This window comes from Orbicella faveolata, unplaced genomic scaffold, assembly GCF_042242905.1.
Source record: "Orbicella faveolata isolate gen_17 unplaced genomic scaffold, um_ofav_v1 contig_34, whole genome shotgun sequence".
Classification (NCBI taxonomy): Eukaryota; Metazoa; Cnidaria; class Anthozoa; order Scleractinia; family Merulinidae; genus Orbicella; species Orbicella faveolata.
Window position 1 is genome coordinate 14,326,242 of NW_028301563.1, and position 14,636 is coordinate 14,340,877.

General features: G+C 38.6%; 1 pseudogene across 1 annotated transcript; it reads left to right on the top strand.

The window, feature by feature from the left end:
• Positions 1 to 14,063, top strand: LOC110053912 (acetylcholinesterase-like; annotated as a pseudogene). The gene is made up of 7 exons (XR_016201679.1): positions 1 to 865; positions 2,713 to 2,892; positions 3,760 to 3,917; positions 4,783 to 4,887; positions 8,292 to 8,722; positions 10,784 to 11,028; positions 12,556 to 14,063. The product of XR_016201679.1 is annotated as an acetylcholinesterase-like (transcript).
• The last annotated feature ends 573 nt before the right edge of the window (positions 14,064 to 14,636 follow it).

Sequence of the window (14,636 nt, forward strand, 5' to 3'; positions counted from 1 at the left end):
GGGCTTTGCCAACGCCTCTGTGCAAAAAAGAATGGAAACAGCTCATCAAATTCTTGTACATCTTGAATTTGCTAGAGTTTTGCGCGTTCTTGTTCACTGATCTGGCCCTCAGTTCATGACAATTTCAGTGGCCAGTCTTCCTTTGTGGGGGCTCCTTTGTGGTTCCCCACCAGGCGTTTTTCAACCTGTTTGTTCAGCCCATTCTCCCCGCGACTCGCTTCCGTCGAAGAAACGACGCCAGTCATAGAATTTCCCCTCGTGTTTCAACGAGAAAAGCTATGGCAAATTCCATCTTGGTTTCTCTGGGAATTCTCATCACCTTTCCCTTAGCTCTTTGTTCAAGATCTGCGCTGATCGTCAACACAACTTATGGCCCTGTTCGCGGGGAAGCCATTGTTTTGAACACGAACAAGACCTTTGTCCGATATCTTGGGATACCGTTTGCCCAAGCAAATAGATTTGAAGCTCCTAAATCGCCCAAGCCGTGGACAAGTACTGTGAACGCAACCTCGTTCGGCAAGTGGTGTCCGCAAAACCCTAGCGTGATTATGAACTCCACAAAGGACATAGATGAACAATGCCTCACTATCAATGTCTTTCTTCCTGAAGACAAAGCCAAACAAAATCCTGCTCTTTTGCCTGTCATGTTATGGATATATGGTGGTGGATTTTCCACGGGAGGATCTGCAGCAGGACTATATAATGGTGGTTATCTTGCCACCGAGGGTGAGGTGATGGTCGTTACTTTCAACTACCGTGTTGGTGTGCTGGGGTTCTTGTCCACTGGAACAGAAGAGATACCCGGAAACTTTGGGCTCTTGGATCAAGTGGAGGCTATGCGCTGGGTACAGAAGAACATTAAGAGGTGAAGATTTTTTTTTTACATTTTACTGTATAAATTACAAACGCAAATCCGTATAAAGGACATCTAGATAGAATACAACAAATGTGACCTTCCGTTGTTCACAAGGCACAAAATTAATGTCACTTGAAATAAAAGCTCTGCTGGGGGAGTGGGGCTAGTGACAAGATTAGCACTCCTGCCCGGGCCTATAAGCGTCTTAAGGGGGCCATGCACGTTGTACTACATATTGGCTATTGACTAAGCATGTGGTCAAGATGGCTGGACATTGCTGACGATGTGCTGCGTGTTTACGGACTGAGTCGAAGTTGAGGTCCATAAACACGCAAAAATAAAAAATGACAATAATATCCAATCATCTCGACTGAACAAGCTTGGTCAATAAAGGATTTGTTATCTAGAAAAAGAACACTGTTTACTTTCGGGACAGTCAGCGGGTAATGCCAAGTAGGCAAGGTACAGGGCAGCACCATCTTACCCCAGGAGGGGGTTTGGGGGTACTCCCTTACATTGGCTATATACGTAGGTGCGGCCCCAAAGGGTATGGTTTTTCAGCCGTTTTGGTCATATATGGCATATCGATTTTGGCCATTTTTGTGTTAAATAGGGTATGGTTTTTGTACTCGAGTCTTGAATTGGGTATGTTGTTCAGAAGAAGCTACTTTTTCATCATTATTAAGAAGACCATCAACAAAACCCCTTTAAAAACTATGTGTAGAGCAACTGTGTCAGTCGCAATGGTTATAAATAGGGTATTGAATTTTCGGTCTGGTCTGGTCATAAATAGGGTAGGGAAAATCGCAGATTTTGGTCATAAAGAGGGTAAGGGTTTTGGGAGGCGGGCTGCATACCCCCACCAAATTTTTCTGGGAGTAACCCCTGCCCCACCCGGGCCCACTTGGGTAGGCAATCACAGCACAGGGTTCAGTTCATCTTGCCCACTCACGCAGCTAGCCGTAATTATGATAAGCTGTCATAATTGTGTAATACCTATGCCAATGCACCTATCGAGCAGGGGGGGGGGGGGGAGGGGACAATTTTACAACTTTTAAGTCTCTTTTAAAAACATATTTATTCAAAGTGGCTTACAATATATAGCTGACATTAATTGCATAGTTTACGATATTGGAACAATGTTTATAATGTTGATATATAGAGACAATCTTTTTAAGTTATTTTATTCTTTTGATCTTCTAATTTATTTTATCACTGATTGTGATGCATTTTACTTTTTACTTTGATGTAAATATGATTAGAATTAGGATTATGATTTTCATTGTAATTTTTTGTTTATGAATAGTTAGTCACCAATTGTTTCTTCTCTAATGGAAAAATTGGGGTGGATACAGGATTTTAGATAAGGGGGTTCCAGATATGGACGGCTGAAGGCAGTCCCTTGTAGGGGGGGGGGGGGGGAAGGGGGGTTGGAAGCATCCTCCCTTGGAAATTTTTTTAATTGAGATCCTCAGAAGTGGGATTTCTGCTATTCTGAGGTCAAGTCAGCATGTTATTAAATGTCTCATTTCTTTAAGGAAGGGGTTAGATCTGCCCTAGATCCGACCTTTGTGTCACACCCTATGTGACACAAAGGTGATGCCAATCAATTTGTACCCAGAACCCGTACCCCTAAAGATACCTGGGTGATTAAAACTGGTGGCAATATTTCATCTTGGACACCCTAAGTGAGACCAAAATTTGCGACTTCCAACCTTAAGTAAGACGAAAAGCGTCCTCAACCTTTTCACACGGGAGTTCCCCCCAGGGCCATTGGACCACCTGGAAATCAATTGAATTGTTCATCCAATTTTTTTTTTTTTTTTTTTGCTTCAAACTGTGTTACTTATTGATAGGTTTGGAGGAGATCCAAATAAAGTGACAATCTTTGGTGAATCTGCAGGCGGAGCAAGTGTTGCTCTTCACATGTTGTCCCCTCTGAGCTATAAGCTTTACAACCAGGTTATCCTTCAGAGTGGAACTGCAACTACTACATTTGCTGGCATGGACAACAAGGCAGCCATAAACTCCACAAGGTAAGTCTCACAATAATTACAAATTAAATCCTTTTTAATTGCCTTCATCTCAGATTGCTTATTACCTCTCAAAAAAGCACAGCCAAATTAACAAATATTTTCTCTGAATTGTATAGGTCATAAACTTTCTATTGATCTATATAGGTTGTGGTACTTGTAGTTTCTGTAAAAGCAATGCAGGTATGATTTATTTTTCTGACAGACACCCATGAAGGTATTGTGTAACCTTAAACCCTTTAACAGACCTTGTGGATCCTTGTTTACCTTGATAATCACTGAAGGATATGAAAAACTAATTCTCTGTTCCCCTCATTGATGGTCACTTTTCAGGTATCACTGCTACTTGACAAAGTGCTTAGTGCAATGACATCTTTTTGGCGAACAATGTTGATTGTTTTGTTTTGAATGGCTAGATCAAAATGCTTGATCTATGAATGCTGTCAAACTCCACAACTCACACTTTCACACTTAATATCTCTGCCTGCCACATATTGTGCTTGCAATAGACCACTTTCGAAATTCAGTTTGGCAGTGAGTCCTAGAGGACACAAACAAAGGAAATTGACTGACCATGTTTATTCATTTCTTTTGTTTGTGTCCTTTAGGCCTCACCATCAAGCTGAATTTTAATATATTGAAAGTGGTCTATTTGATATTAAATTTAAATGTACATACATGCAATAGCCATCAAAAAGCTGTCAAAAGTGAATAAATAAAAAAAAAAAAACTTTGCACAACAGTATGATATGTTCTTCACTTAAAAAAGCAACCCCCAGCTCAACAATAGTCACTGGTTCCTTCAAAAGTCTGATTAATGGTGAAGTGGTTATAAATGAATTAACTAGGGTATCCTTTATCTTTCAACAGAACTTTTGCAAAACGTGTTGGTTGTGACATGTCAGGACTGAAAGAATGCCTGATGAAAAAGAGTGTCAGTGATATACTGACTGCCCAGGAAGATATCACAGGCACCGCTGTTTCTGGCTGCTTATTTCTGCCTGTTGTTGATGATAACTTTCTACATGGTGAGTTTGCTGAAAATAAGAAAGAAGCAAGAAGCTTTAACATGTAAGAGCTAAGAACTGGGCCTAATGGCAAATGTCTATGAATTGTGGTCAGAAAACAAGTTTTTTGGGTTGTGTAGCAATGGCAAATGGCTGGGGTATGTGGTTAGAAAATAAAAGTTTCCAAGTTGTAGCTTTCCTTGTTGTGTACGTAGCTCGCCAAAAGGCCGTGATTTGTATTTAGAACTAATTTAAACTTTTTCATTTGTGTAAACAAGATGTACGTAAATTCAAGCAATTGAAACAAAAACATTCACAAGATAACATGACAAGATATAAGAAATATTTATTAACAACTGTTGGCGATCTGAAATTGAAGTTTGAGTTTTGCAAATAGTTCAATAAAATGTCTTTCCTGGAAAATATTCTGTCCAGCACAAGTTACTAGTTGTAAAAACTTTAATATTAAAAACACTTTTATGGGTCGGCATTAGTTCAATTTTATGTGCAAATCGTTATCTGTCATTCCATCAAACTTTGTTGACGAAATATGCAAAGTACATGCGCAAACGCCCAGCTCTAATCTTTGATTACTACTAGTCTTAGTTTAGTTTTCTATATTTGGGGATGTTTTTAACCAAGCAATTATTATTATACTAGTGCTTGTTGGATAATTGAGATGATTATAGCCAACTTAGAACCAGGTGCCTCCTTGGCTATTAGACCATCTCGTACCAATGGAATAATTGTTAATTGCACATTATTCATTTACCAATTACAGCTGTACAGTAAGGGTGAAGGTCATGGGGCAAAGGTGAAGATATGAAATTTTGCTTACGACAATTAATTATCAACCATTGTAAATAAATTTAATCATGCTTTGCAGATCATCCCTTTAATCTTCTTGTCAATGGCAAGTTTAATCAGACTGTGCCGGCAATGATAGGTGTAGCCAAGAATGAAGGAGGATTTTTTGTTCTTCCTTTTAAAGGTACATGTGCTAGATAAATCCTGAGCATGTCAATATGAAAATATTCTCCTTAATAATACACCTTTTGTTCGTATAGTGTGATCGTCTGGGTGAGGGTAGTTCTGAAAAGAACTGTTGTTGGTGACTTACATTTCGACAACCTGAGCGGACGTCGTCTTCAGAGTCAAGTGAATAGTGTTTGTCAGTCGATGATGTTATAAGTCTGGTCCATTGAACGTGATTGGTCATTATAGACTTACAAATGACTTATCCATGATGGAAACGAAACTGACAAACGGACTTCTAACAGACCGACTTAACAATACACATACCAAAAACCGACCTATTTGACTAACAATAGACGGATCGAAACCCACCAATGACCGATGACAAACTTTACACAAGTCTTTCAGCCAATACCATCATGGCTATACTGACCAATCATGTTCAACGGACCAGACTTATAACATCATCGACTGACAAACACTATTCACTTGACTCTGAAGATGACTTCCACTCAGGTTGTCGAAACGTCAGTCACCAACAACAGTTCTTTTCAGAACTACATTCACCCGGATGATCACACTATACGAACTACTGATACTCCTGGGTTCAAACCATTTACTATAATATACCTTTTATAATGCACTAGTTTGGAGAATAGTTTCTAGTGATCTTGTTCTAAATTCTTATGACCTTACAGTTGAATATTGATCATACACTGTATTTATGCTTCCATCAGTGTTAAGCCCAAGGGGGCAGACCCCAGGCATAAGTGAGGCATTTGACTTTGATTACCTCTCCTGCTCTTGGGAATTGACGAAGAGTCTGGGCCCCTGGGTGGGGATGTTTGATTTTTTTGTGAGGAGGAATGGAACCAAGTCACATCATCATGTGTGCTCGTCTGTGGGACATCTCGAAATAATTCTTGCAGAGAAGAAAACCTACATGGGTGTTTTGGAGGTAAGCACTTGTTTCCAACAAATAACAACGGCATCTCACTTTGTGGAGATTGTGTGCCAACCCATTTTTTGGTCCCTATAGTGGGGATTTTGACAAAAAGTTCTTCTGAAAAGTGAAATACCGCACATACATGCCCGTGGTCCCCACTTAGGCTTAACATTGATAGACACATTAATTATTTATTATAATAATGCACAGGTTTCATTCATTATATGCAAACCTGTGCATAGCAAAATTGCAAGATTAAATATAACTATGCTAGACATGCTACAATAATTTGTGTGGAAGTGTTGGTGGCCTAATGGTTAGTGCACAACACTCCAGATCGAATTGTAGAAGTTAAAGTCCTGGCTGGGGTCATTGTGTTGTGTGTTCCAAATTTTGCAATGAAGGCCACCGTAAGGTAGACTGTTCAAGACTTTTACTTTGCTGTTAAGTTTCTAGAAGTAGATTACCGGTATCTTCATGTCTGGAGGAAATCAACTTAGTACAACAGCAGCTTGGAAGCGCCTCATTTTATTGCATGCCTACAACATTGACTGAGTCAGCCTAGTTTGAGAATGGGCATTTTCCATTTAACAAATGAAATTTCCAGTGATGAATGGAACAGCATTTTCCAGAATTTCCTTAAAGGGCAATGCAACCTCTTGAGGTACATGTATGCCAACATTTTTTGGAAATGTCCGTTTCATTTGATTCCCCCCCCCCCCCCCCCCCCCCAGAATTTCAAGAATTATTGTTTGTTGAATGGCTGGACGGGTTTGCTTTTTCAGAAATTCAGCACTATTGGATTTTCTTAAAAGTTTGCTGCAGAATTTCTGTACCATTAGCCCCTGTTTTGCAATTTTCAGAATTTTGTTTGAATGAAAAGTGTCCAACATCTGTATATATATAAATGTCCTCCTTACTCTGCTCATCCAACAATGTAATAATTAAAATTAGATGATTCAATGTATTTTTTCTTCCTTTTCATTGGCCGAGAGCCAGCCAGATGACCTGCAAATAGCTGCCTACAAATAATGGTTTGCTCATGCGTAGTACCATCTAAATGTGTTTTGCTGCAAATAATATTCTGCTCATGCGTAATTGTAACCATGATCTCTGGTGAAAAATGGCAGATTGCTCCCTTTACTGTCAGAGAGTGATTAAAATAAGAAAACAAATTTGGTGATTGAATGCAGTGTTTCAGCCAGAAAATTTTACTTGAGGGCCAAAGTGGCCCCTGAAAATCTTTTGAAAGTGCTTTTTGAAGTGTTTCTACTCAATAAAGTTTCTTTTGAATGGGATACTAGTATGAAGGATCCGTGCATTACAAGAGAGCAATCCTTAGGCATACACGACGTAGTGAATGATCAAGGGTTTGCAATGCATTATACGTGTAGGGCGATTTCAAACACTGTCAGCCATTTGGAAGTTTTCCGATGTGAGAGAATCAATGCAGCAATGTAAAAGGACGGATTGACTTCTTTTCTTATGTTGAATGTTTTAGAAGCAAAGATCTTTCAATAAGATTTTCTAGAAGGACATAATGTGTGACAAAATAACCGTTATTGATCGCCAACACAGAGAAATGTAGTCGTCATTATGCCGTATTATAGCGACTAGACCAGAATTTTTGGTTGCCAAGGATGAAATGCTTGTTGCATTGGCGACCGTATCGACCACAATTTCGAGCCCTGGGATGGCTTTTAAAATATTATGCCTGTGTTAAGTCTGCAGTCCTGTAAAAGGAAAGGGCCAAATTGGCCCTTCTTTCGTTTTTCTGGGGGCCATCTCTGATTGTAACGTGGGATTCCCGCAATGGCGCGCTCTGGCGGAAACACTGGAATGATTAATAATATACATGAAAAAATTACTCGATTCTTATTGGCTGAAAACAGTGCAGTTCAAGTGTAACATCAGTGCAAAAAGTGTAACATTAGTGAAAATTACACATCGTAATTCTGGATTATGATTGGCTTAAAGACAATAGGAAATTTTCTAAGCCAATGATATCACGTAGAATGATGACGAAACTTTTGTGCGGAAACTTTGAAAAAAAGTTTTCTCGAATGAGAAAAAATGGCTTCAAGAAAGATCTTTCGGCACTTCCTCCACATGAATTTTTTCATGGTTATATTATTAATAAGTAATTATACGGTTTTTCTCGTTTAATTTGGAATTAATTTGCACTTGTGAGTTTTTCAAAAAGCTGAAATTGCACTCGCTGAAGCGGCTCGTGCAATTTCAGCTTTTTGAAAAACTCACTCGTGCAAATTAATTCCAAATTGAACTCAAAACAATAATTATTATTGAACTCGGTTATCGCAAAATATCGTTATTTGTTAGTGTCTCGTATATGAATTATTTTCCTCAGCCTTCAGCTTCGTTAGATAATTGATCTGCTCCCCACTGACAACTCACGATATTTTGCTCAACCTCGTCCAATGATTATATTGTTTATTAAATTATTTGTTTTGTAGGTATAACACCTGGAGTGCCTGGCATAAACAATGGACTTAACAAAACAACATTTGACAGCCTTGTCAAAAGCGGGCGATGGGCTTACAACCAAACACAGAAGGTCACAGATGCAGTGATCTTTGAGTACACAGACTGGACAAATGAAACAAATCTAAAAGTCATCCGTCAAAAGTACATGGATGTCATTTCTGATGCTCTCTTCAAGGCTCCTGCAGTGCGCTCTGCTAAGGTTTTTGTCAAACATGATATGGAGACTTATTTGTACTCCTTTGACCATTTCGTCTCTCCTCATATTCCAGCCTGGGCTGGAGTTATTCACAGCGGCGATGTTAAATATGTGTTAAATATGTGCTGGTGACGCTGAGCAAGATGGGGAAATAAAGTTCTCAAAGCAAATCATTTCCAAGTGGAGCAGCTTTGCCAAGAATGGGTAAGTTCACACTGTTGTCTTTTTAATACTGTGGAGTACGTGGTGTATAGATGTATCTTTTAAGCCTTACCGATATTCATACTTGTACTGAGTCATTTATCTTAATCCGATTCACAATTTCTGGAGACATGATAAACTTCGAGATTATATTTGAAATAATTTTCGTTTAATTTGAAATTTGTCCCTATTTACAACATAAATCTTCGTAAAAACGCGATCTCGTGTTCTCGTCTTCGCTTCGCAAAAGGACTGCTCAAAGTCTAATTTACAATTGATTATATTCATGTGGTATCACGTGCTATATCAAGCTGTGTCTTATCTGTACAAACAAATAAGTTCTTACGCAATAAAAGAGTTCGTGAATGTTCTTTACAATGATTACAGATTTCATCTCTATAAGACATCGTTGATATACATAAACCTTATCTGATGGTTTAACATTATAATGTGCACAGATATTTTGCGAGTTGTGCAGTACAAGCGGTCACTAAAATATGTGGGCACATTACAGTATATATTAAACCATGGAATAAGGGATCTATTATTCCACTGTTGCGACATTTTCTAATATTTCAGCTTCCACATTTTGAAATACACCCTGCATCATTCAAAGGTCGTACCAATCAGATTGCCTAGTGCCTAGGTAGGGTTGTCCACATTATGCTCCCAATTTTCACTATTATGCTAATTCTATACAAAAGCAAACAATTGTCAAATACTTGTGAAATGTTCGTGGCTAGTGTGACGCGGCGTTTCGTCTCGGCCAAGAGACTCTTCAGAGACCTTTAGAATTCAAAGGCAAACTCGTAGAGCATCACGCCCAAAGTCCCCTTCGCAAATTCTTGATGTTGACAGTCTGGCCCTCTATCGCAGAAGGATTCCCAACCGTACGTACCAGACTGTCAACATCAAGAATTTGCGAACGGGACTTTGGGCGTGATGCTCAACGAGTTTGCCTTTGAATGCTAAAGGTCTCTGAAGAGTCTCTTGGCCGAGACGAAACGCCGAGTCACACTAGCCACGAACATTTCACAAGTATGCTAATTCTTTATGCTCAAAAAGTCAAAATTCATTGTTTACCTAAAATAAAATACAATCGCTTGATATGCTTATATGGATGATTATAAATGAGTCCCAGACTCCTAGTCACCCCGCGTGGCCACGTCCGTTTCCTGTCGTGAAGTCTGGGGCAGTCGATTGTCACGTATATTTCTGCACAGGAAATCAGGAATCCCAATTTCGAGATTGTACCTAATTTTGATGTATTTATTTATTTATTTTCGATATTTTGACATATTTCCGGGAATTTTTCTTACTATTATGCTGGCATAATGCTCGATGCTCATGCCTCACTATTATGCTCAAAATTATGCCGGCATAATGTGGACAACCCTATTCCAAGGCCTTTGTATATTTTGCCTCCTTCTCATCATTTTCGGGCCATACTCCCAGCTGTTTGTCTCCGATACGTCACCGAAATCAATTGACCATGAAGGCCTGAGAGAAAGTCCTGCGGGAACTAAGCAACCAATCACAAATAGCGTGTGAATGATTAAAACAAATATGACTCTACTGTGCAATATGGGGTCGTATTTTGTGTGTTCTCCTGCAAAATGCAAAAAGGCATATTAGTGGAATAATAAACACAATGATTTATATCTTACTCTTTAATTAGCTAAACCAGGTATTTCTGTTTGCATCATCAACTGTCATTATTTTTCAAGTGTATAGCAATTATTATGGACAGCGCGCACATTAGTGTCTCTGTCGGACTGCTGTCACTGGTTAATATTGACCAATTCCAGGGGTTTCATTAACTTTTTCAACAGGCCAGAGGTAATTGGTTTTTACAGGCAGGCAAATCGTTGTGAACTGAACTTCTCTGTGAGAAAAACTTTCCTAGATGTCCAAACCAGGTGGGCAAAGTCATCCTCTGACAGCCGGTCAATATGCTGCTGCCCGGCCCTTAATGAAACCCCTACCAATTCATGCATAACAAGTTTGACAATAATAATATTCTTAGTTCATTGAATTGTTGATGGACCTTAATGTTTGATGCAGAAAACCAACAGAAGATTCAACCAAATGGCCAGCATATACTCTCAAAGATGAAAAGTATATCTCGTTGAGTCCGGCATCTTCCGTCAAGAACAATATGCTTCCTGAAAAGATGGCATTTTGGAATTCACTTGTCTCCTCCTTGACAGAACCAGAACCAGCTGTGATACCTACTACTCCTCCTACTACAAAGCCAGTACCAATTACCATAGGTTCACCAGGACAGAAGGAAGCTGTTGCCAGTAAAAGTAAGAATGCTTTAGCTTTGTTCTGCTCAAAATGTTCACGAGCCAGTGAGTCATGCGAGCCATTACACGCAAGCTATTCCTGTTAGCCTAAATAACCATCTGGGTAGCCTAAATCAGTAGAACCTAATTAGCCTAAATAGCCCCTCCCCCCAAAAAAGTTCCCCAAGTTCCCTAAGATAGCTTGAGGTTAGCCTTAGAGCCAGTAGTGATTACTGGCTTGCATGGCTCACTTGCTGGTTAGTCTAAATCACACTCCTATTAGCCTAGCTAGCACTCCTTAATTAATCTAAATTAAGCACTCTGGTTGCGTAAGTTAGCTTAGTTAGCTCGTGGTTAGCTTTTAGCTTTATGACACATCTAAATACAGGTTGTTATTCACGAACGTAGAGCCTGAACATGTTAGTACTGTACTATGGTAAGGTGCAAGACATTTTGCTCCTTCTGATAATGATTTTTATGTGGCCTACGAAAAATTAGGGATGAAAAGACCAGGAAAGAAAAATGAGTGGAACTGAATGGATACAGGATGTATCCATTCAGATTTTATAAAGAAAAGAACTGACTTTGCAAAGCAGTAACAATTTTTATTATATCCCTCAGTTAGTACGCGCGCTGTGATTGGTCAATTTAGCGGGCCGTACTCTCCTGTGTGTGATCCGCTAAAATTTAAAGTTGGTTCTGTTGTCTAGCTGTTTCCTGATTTGTCGCTAAGTGTTCTTGACTTTTATAACAAGTGAAAGTTTGGAACAATCTTACACTCTAAATTATGTAATAAAGCGTGCTAACGACTTAAAAATAATTTCAAACTGACTCGTTTTGCTTTCGAAGTGCGTCAGAAATTTGAAGCCTTTCTGAGTCCGCGTGAATAGAAATCGTTTCCTAACCCGTCAGGCGCACAGTAGAGATATAACAAATATCTTACTAACCTCGTCTTCTCGGTCCCTACCGTAAGTTACGGATCCTCGTTTTTTCCCCTACGATTTATGACCCGCGCGCTTCGCGCTTGGGCCATAAATCGAAGGGGGAAAAACTCGGTCCGTAACTTACGGTACGAACCTCGAACTCGGTTAGTAAGAGGTGTTAAGATGACAATGAAATATAAAATCTTAGGAAAGTTAAGAACCTCAACTACTCCTTTTTAACTTTGAGTAAAATGATTTTATTTTTTAAAGGTAAATTTATGATTATATAATCTTAAATCAGCGGAAGGGTTTCAGAGCAATTGTAGTTTTTTACAAGTTTGTGGTAGTTCTGTAACAGAATATATATTTTTAAGAATCATTTCTAGTAATGCATGTACATATATGAAGACAATACAAAAAATAAGAAACTCTTACCTTGTAGTCTTAAGTTACTTGTTGCCTATTATGTGAAAGAGCTCTGACTAGATAAGATCGGACTTTTCACTTTGGATTGCAGTTCTTCAGTAGAGTTTTCTTCCCCAGTGAAGGAGAGAAGTTGTGTCAACATACTCGTTCTGTCTTGACATGTGTTTTTTTTAAAATCTCTTGGATTGTTTTCTTTCAGAAACTGAGAATGCCCTGATTGCCGTGGTTGTCGTTCTCTCGATTGTGGTCCTTGTTCTTGTGGTGGTTACATGGCGTATCAGGCGGAAGCTGGCAGACGCCATCTCTGACCCTGGTCCAACTACCAGGCTTATACAGTACTGCAGATTTTTAACACGCTAATAGTTGCATCCCTGATCAGGGAACTACATGGTAGTGTAGTAAAATTCCAACACTTGCATTAAAAATTGAATTAATGCACTATTAAATTAAATTAGACTATAGGATTAGGAACATTATAGTTTTAAGAGATAAGTTTTGCCTGACCCCAGTGCAAGGACTAGCATGACACAGTTGAGTTCCAACATTTGTAGCATTGTAGGGTTTTGAAATGTGATGGCTTTGAAAGTTCCATCCTTGCTTATGTGGTTACAACTCTGATTCAAGAACCAGTCTAACATAGTTCCAACAATTCCGTAGTGTACATGTTTACGTTTAATGTAAAAGAGATGCTTTCTTGACGGCTAACATAGTCCCCTTTGTGATAGATATGGTGCCATTCCTGGCACAAATGCAAGTCTAAAATAGGTCTAAGGCTTAAAGCTGTTAAATTTAATGTTGTCATAAGAGAGGTACTTTATTTAACCCTGGCCTACCAACCGAGGAACATAGTTTCAACATTTTGCATTTTCAGTTTTGATGCTGTAGGTAGGTTCTGATAAGATGGTCAAATATGAAGGTTGTCATAAACATACTACAAAATAATTCTGCAATAAAGAATTGTCAAATACTTGTGACAAAAATCGTTTGTAGTATGTCTGACGCGGCGTCTGACTCCTCGTCTAACTTCAAGACTTTTCACACAGCTGTCGAGTTCTCCTTAAAGAAACTAGGTAAACCGGAACTAGAATTAATGAGAGATCAGAGCATTATGTTTTGAGAAAAAAAAAGGGCGTGCTAGAAGAATCAGATTTGCGATAAAGTAAGTTAATTTCTTATATTTTATTCATTTTATCAGTAATTAGATAACTAATTAGATACACGACCCCTCAAACATGTAGTGCTTAAACGATAATCGTGTTTTAAATAAAGGATTTTACTTTACTTAACTTTACTCTTAGCTGACCCTCAGTCACTCCACTCAAACCGGCGCTTCTTGAGGCTAATCTTTTTATCATAAACTCTATTGGTTTTCTGCACTACTAGTACCTACATCGTTTATATCATATAACTTACTTTACATTTGTTTTCAGTGCGTTTTGTCACTAATATTACTTACATTTGAACTTCACGTTTTTTTTTACGTAAATCGCAGTACCTACAATTATCTCGTACATTACTTAACTATTTAATTTTCACCACATTGCTAACATTTCTCTAGTATATAGCATAACCAGTTTCATGTACGGCATTACATTGAATTCTGGTAGTCGAGCACCCAGGGCACTTTTGGGGGAAGTAGTTTTTCGTAACTAATAACAAAAGTTTTTTATTCTTTACTTAAATAAAACTTTTTAACAAGGACAGAAATGTAAACAGCGTAGTTATTTATCTTACTAGTGGTTTTGTAATATTTCATAAATAGGATCGTGTTATTAAATTTCTTTAATATTTCTTTTTCATATGGGCCAGATATGATACCAAATAGTTTCTCTTCAATAGTTGGCACAAATTTTGACTTGTTGGGAGCGTTAAACCAGTCAGTTATGTTGTTTACGAAAATCTTTACAAATTGGCAGTTAAAACATGTATGATCAATTGAGTCTTTTTCACCACAGTAGAGACATTCATCGTCCGCTTAAATACCATATTGATGAAACTCCTTTTTAGTAACGACAATTCTATGGATTAATTGAAGCTGGAATTCCTTCAATTTTGTCTCCTTGCAGATGTTTTTCAGGGAGGTGAACATTTTTTCCAGGCATTCCCATCTAGTCTTATTATGCTGTTCCATTTCATTGGGCCAGTCTGGCTGACCGTACGCGTTTGAATTTTACGGTTTAGTAAACCATACTGATAGAAGTCTCCAGTTTTAGCTTTTTCTCGCGTTGTGTTTGTGTAGAGTGTATTTGTGTAGAGAACAGGTGAGGAAGTACCAGTTCC